This window comes from Nanorana parkeri, unplaced genomic scaffold (genome assembly GCF_000935625.1).
Source record: "Nanorana parkeri isolate BGI_ZX_2015 unplaced genomic scaffold, ASM93562v1 scaffold1660, whole genome shotgun sequence".
Taxonomy (NCBI): Eukaryota; Metazoa; Chordata; class Amphibia; order Anura; family Dicroglossidae; genus Nanorana; species Nanorana parkeri.
In genome coordinates, this window is record NW_017307928.1 from 300913 (window position 1) to 307664 (window position 6752).

Sequence of the window (6752 nt, forward strand, 5' to 3'; positions counted from 1 at the left end):
CTGACTGCATTGTGCCAAGTGTAAAGTTTGGTGGGGGGGGGGGGGGTGTTTTTCAGGGGTTGGGCTCCGCCCCTTAGTTCCAGTGAAGGGAACTCTTAAGACATCAGCACACCAAGACATTGTGGACAATTTCATGCTCCCAACTTTGTGGGAGGAGTTTGGGGATGACCCCTTCCTGTTCCAACATGACTGCACACCAGTGCACAAAGCAAGGTCCATAAAGACATGGATGGGGGAGTTTGGGGTGGAGGAACGTGACTGGCCGCACAGAGTCCTGACCTCAACCCCATAGAACACCTTTGGGATGAATTAGAGCGGAGACTGAGAGCCCCTCCCCCAACATCAGTACCTGACCTCACAAATGGTCCAACATTCCCATAGACACACTCCTAAACCTTGTGGATGCCTTCCCAGAAGAGGCGGAGCTGTTATAGCTGCAAAGGGCGGAGCCAACCCAATACTGAACCCTACGGACTAAGACTGGGACGCCATTAAAGTTCATGTGCGTGTAAAGGCATCCCAATACTTTTGACAATATAGTGTACCTGATAAGAAAATCTCAGCGTCCTAATAACAGATTTTGTAGCGTTGGATCGCAGCGTGGGACCATGGGAACGATGTGTGGAGAGGCCGCAAGATTCATTGGCCTGTTCATAGATAAATCTGGCTAATTAGACTCATTAATTACATTTCTTCATCAATGCACACCACCCACGGGAACCAACACCAAACACAAACAGCGGCTCATGAATGCACTGCCACGACGGACAATAACACCCACACCTGAGCTTCTGAATGTCTGGTCCTTTACTCCGGTATGACGGCAGCACGTAGGAGTACGGCCGCTCCTGGCTCAACGTTCCAAGCATCGGTGATAGATGGGAGCATCGGGAATCACTGAATTCTGTTAATTAAATTTACAATGTAATCTGAGCTCCAGGGAAACATTGAAACACAATCTGAGTCAGGAGTTTCATTAAGAAAACATTGAATTGATTTTTTTTCCCCAGGCAGCCAGCACAAGTATATGAATCTGTCTTTATATTAGCTTCCTGCCACTGGGCATGGAGGGGAGGGGCAGCACTCTGAGCCAATCAGGGCTCTAGAACTTTCTTACATGACTATACATCTCTTTTAAGTCATACATCCAGACATCACAGTTGTTCATCATTTCACCCTGATTCCCTTTGTCAGTAGTCTCATTATCTTGTCAAACAAGAGATATATTCTCAAACGCACCTGTATGGAATACACCCTCAGATCCCACCGCTGCATTAGAATGTGACGCATTACACACTCGACCTTGGCCTGCACAGAGATTTTTGAGCTTGCGGGACAACAATCTAACCACCAGTAGACTGAAGGTCCCCACACACCTTGCGATAATCGTACGATAATCGCGGGAAATCCGGCGATCGTACGGTTATCGCAAGGTGTGTGGAAGCCGTGCGACCTCTACTACTGTACGGTAGACTTGTGCGCCGTCAAAAAAATTGTTCCGTTTCATTTCGTTTCGTTTCGGAATATCCGTTATTTGGTATTTCGTAATTCGCATCCGAAACTCATTTCGGATTCGTAGTTTCGGCACATTTTCGTAACTTTACGAACATACGTTATGATGAAGTTAAACAGCAAAAATAACTTTGTTAATATATTGGAGTCGATGTGGTAGATGTTTTTTTATCCGAAATACTAATTCCGTTAACGGATTCCGGATCCGAATTTCGTATTTCGGACTTAAAAAAAAACTACCATCAACTCCAATATAAATGTATTTTGCTTCTTACCTTCAATATATAACGAATGTTCGCAACGGAACGAAAATACGTCAACGGAATTTCGTATTTCCTGCCTGTGTGTATTGTAATGCAACCCTCAGCAGCAGAAGAGAAAACCTCTGATTGGTCAACCAAAACGAAATACGAATTCCGTTAACGGATTCCGTATCCGAATTTCGGATTTTAAAAAAAACCTACCATCTAACTCCAATATAAATGTACTTTGCTTTTTAACTTCATTATAACGAATGTTCGTAACGGGACAAAATTCCTGCCTGTGTATTGTAATGCAACCCTCAGCAGCAGCGGATCCGTATTTCGGATTAAAAAAAAAATCTTAATGGGACCTTTAGAATGATCATCACTGGGGTAGGTTCACTGAGCAGTTAACCCTTCACACACACACACACACACTGCCACCATGTGTTTTAACAGAAACGCCGATTGTTCACAGCAATAGCTGTTACAATTCTGACCCTAAGCCCTCATTCACACTAGAATTGTCCGGCACGTAGAGCTCCATGCTGCGTGCAGGACCGTACCAAGCAGCTCCCGGGAAGGACAATGCTGCGTGTGATTAGTACGCAGCCCCCGTCCTTCTCTATGGGACTACGCCCCCCTACTCTCACCTCCAGTGCAGGTCCGTAAGGGGTGCATGTTTTCCGGCTCGGACGCAGACAGGATCCATCCTGTCAGCAAACGAGCACGCTCACCTGCATGGACGTGCAGGGCGGGTGAGCGTAGGGGGGAGTACGTCCCATAGAGAAGGATGTGGGCTGCGTACTAACCACACGTACTAATCACATGTTCGGCTGAGCCGAAATTAAGATGGAGTTCGACTCAGCCGATCCAACATCTGGATCGGCTGAGCCGAAGCTCCGGCAGCTCACTCGCTGCCGTTCGCCTCTATCCTCATAGTGGCCGAACGGCAGTAAGCAAATAGCCAAATGCCGCTAGATCCGCCCAACTGTTTCCTATTGGCCGACACCTGCCAGAGTCTTCTAGCAGGTCCCTGGCAATAAATAACACCTGGGCGGAGCCGGCCGTGACATCACGTCTGGCTCCGCCCAGTTGTTATTGTTCAATGACAGATAAGCCTCCCCAAGTCATTTGGGAACGCTAAGCTGTCATTACAACTGGGCCGAGCGAGCCATGAGATCACGGAAGGATCAGCCGAAGCTTCACCTGGATCCTTTGGCTCAATAGTGAATAACTCTCTCAAAGTTTTCCAGGTCTTTGGCTCCATGCATCGCCCAATTTATCTACAAAGTCCAATCTGATGTTTGCAAGAGCCACTGGCCCTCATAGATGACTCTTAGCATTTGTTCATAAGACAAGAGCCCAGAGCTGCATCTGCAGCCATGTTTTCTGGTCCCTGGCAAAAGTGCTTCAGAAATAACACACCCAATTAAAGGATCCAAGGAGTGTGTTGATAAGCGTGCTGCAGTATTCTATTACGCCCCTTAATGCTAACCCTTCTAAATACATATTATATTTCCATCTGACAATAAAAAATCACCATCCGACAACCAACATATTATTAAGCTGCATGAAATAACAATTTGTTGGAGACCAAATATGATATCATTCTTATGAATGTCTCCCTTAGTAGGTCACTTGTGTTCAATCAGCCTTCTGAATATTTGGCATATTTGGCGTCTAACTAACTGACACCTTCCGGTGCATTAGAACAATCGCATTTTATGAAAGTAACTCCATTACTGCAGAAGTTACGGAATATAAACCAGAATGAAGAGCTTGACATTTATAAAACTTTAATTTTTGTTGAAAAAAATATAGTTAGGTTTTAATAAAAAAATATTGATTAGCATGTAGATGAGGGTGTCAGGATCCAGATCTGAACCCAGGGCCTCTGCTGTAGCTGGCGGAGGTTCTACCTGCCGAGCCACCTTAGAACCTTGGATAGCTCCTTGCCTGATCTCCTGTGTAATCCTCAGGTAAACCTAGTTTCTGCTGAACTCTGAACTCCTCCCTTGAACTTCCTATTTAAGCCACGCCTCTACACTTCCTGTTTGCCAGATTATTGTGCTCCTACCAATATCTTGCTTCCTGCTCCTTCTGTGATACAATGCGCTCATACTGCTACCCGTGTGCCGACATTTGGCTGCTGATTCACCGACTACTCTCATCGTCTTCTGCTTCATACCTGATACCTTTGGCTACTGACCTCAGCCTGTTCGCTGACTACGATTCTGCCTACTCCTATACTTCTACCGTCTGCTTGTGTACCAAACTCGGCCTGTTATACCACAAACATGTCTGCTGTTTCAAGAGTGGGAGATAGACGGACAGGTTGGGGTAGAGAGTTCCATACGATGCGCAAGGCTCTAGTGAAGTCTTGGAGGCGAGCATGGGAGGAGTTGACGAGGGCACTGAAAAGCAGGAGGTCTTTTGAAGAGCAGAGGGGGCGGTTAGGGTGGTACTTTGAGACAAGGTTGGAGATATATCCGGGGGCAGAGTTGTGGATGGCTTTGTAAGTGGCTGTTAATATTTAGAATTTTATCCTTTGGGCTATTGGAAGCCAGTGTAGGGATCAGCAGAGAGGGGTGGGAGATGTAAGCCAGTCTTTCCGGGAGGCTGAGCGCCGCGCCTCTGTCACAGAGCAGACATCCGAGCTGAAAAATAATAATAATCAAATGCCATTTTCCTAAATGTCTCCGCGACGAATAGCAACCGACCCCCCTCCCCCCCCCCCTCCCCTCCGGATGAGTCACAAATATAAACTGATGTGAATCTACACCTATGGGGCATGAAATGAACATTCACATCATGTGATGCAATCAGGGACATGAACACTCACCTGAGAAATATTTACTTGTTCCAGGACAGGTGAGGGGAAGAGTCAATCTTTCATCTGTTCCAGGAAATTGTTTTTGGAAACATGTCAAAGAGTTCAAACTGAACTGGAAGAAACTTGTGCAAATGTAACATTGTAATTATTGGCAGAGACGACTACAAGTGTATTGTATACGGACACAAATAATTCATGAAGAGTAATATGGAAATGTGTCAAGAATAAATATAATCATAAAGAGTTTATAAAACTACAAATTGAATTAAACTTCCGTAAGTATTCATATAGAACACAATCAGGTAACACCACCTATGTATACCTGATCTTTTGACCAATATATGTACAGGTGAAACTCGAATAATTAGAATATCGTGCAAAAGTAATTGCAGTAATTGCTGCAAAAGGGGCCCAAACCAAGTACTGAGTACATATGCATGCTTGTACTTTTCAGAGGTCCGATATTGTTCTATGTACAATCCTTGTTTTATTGATTGCATGTAATATTCAAATTTTCTGAGGTTGTGGATTTGGGGTTCTTGGGGTTTTCATGAGCTGTAAGCCATAATCATCACAATTATGACAAATCACGTCTTTAACTATCTTGCTTTGCAGGTAAGGAGTCTCTCTCATATATTAGTTTCACCTATTAACTTGCATTAGTGAAATAAATGAACTTTGCACGATATTCTAATTATTCGAGTTTCACCTGTATATATATCTATATAGAGATATACACTGAGTGGCCAGATGATTATGACCACCCCATCAGTACTTCGCTGGGCCGCCTCGTGACTCCACGAGATGATGAAAGGTGATGCGAGGAATCTGACACGGCGCTGTTGCCCTTCTGTTGTCTTGTACCAGTCTTGCCCCTCACCCGTTCTGCCCTAACATTGACTAGTCGCTGACGGCCACAATTCGCACGTTCAGACCCAGATTTTCGGCTGACAGTCCGGTCTTTAAACACTTTAACAATGAGCTGCTCTTGAACATTTAACGAATTCTGCTGTTTTGCTGATACTCGCTCCATGGCTCAGCGCGCCAACAATCATCCCGCGTTCAAAGGCTGTTACATCGCGTTGTTTCCCCGTATCTTCAGAAACAAATCACTTCTACTGTCGTGGTAACCAACCTGCTTCCCTATTTATAATGGTCTGGCCCTCTAGCAACTTCAGCGCCAAATTATAGCTAATTTGCCTACAAACGTCAGGTGATCATAATAATCTGGCCACTCAGTGTATATATATAGAGAGAGATATCTCTCTCTCTTAACTAATAATATACAGTAGCAACATGTTGATCCTAGGAGTTGATGTGACTGCTCCTGGGGTCCAGAAATGATTATCTTTCTCTCCCATGTGCTAAAATTGGCACCTGAGTCTCCATTGTAACCTTATGAAGTCTTCCGATACATTGGTGGCATGTGCAGAGGGAATAAATAGCTTTGCAACAAAGTAACAGGTTTTATATACTGAAAAGCCTTAACAACAGCTACAAAAGCATCTATTAGTGTTGGCTTTCTTGTTTTGCATATTTGCCTTCGGAGAGTTGGAATATAGTTTGCTTTGCAAATGTCCTAATTATTCTGTACGGGCTGCGGCCCCCACACATCGTTCTGCATATTGTAATATTCTTCTCAAGGCTTTATCGCATAATATGTACAGAGATGCCGGAGTTCTATGCACAACAAATACACGACAAGGGACAACTTTCAACTATACAATGTTTTAAGAAATAAACACAACTACTATGTGTACTACCGGAAACACTTTCCTTCCTTTCATATTACACTTTCTTTCCTTCTTTATTTCCTTCATCTGTTACATCCTTCCTTCTTTACTTCATTTTTCCCTCCTTCCCCCATCCTTCCTTTCTTCTTTCTTTCATGTGTCCTTTCTTCCTTATTTCCTTCACATCCTACCTTCCTTTGTTCATTCTTTCTCTAATTTATCAATTTTCTTCCTTCCTGCCCTATTTCTTTCTTTGTTTTTTTTTTCTTTTTTCTGAAAGGAAAGCGGTAGGAGTTCATTTGCTAAAACCAGGGCAGTATAACTTCTTTCTGTGCTTTCTGCTTCACCAATCGCATTCAAAGTTTCATAGAAAGTTAGATTTTAATATCTGACCCAGGAACTCAGCACAGGGATGGTGGGAGCTCCTCA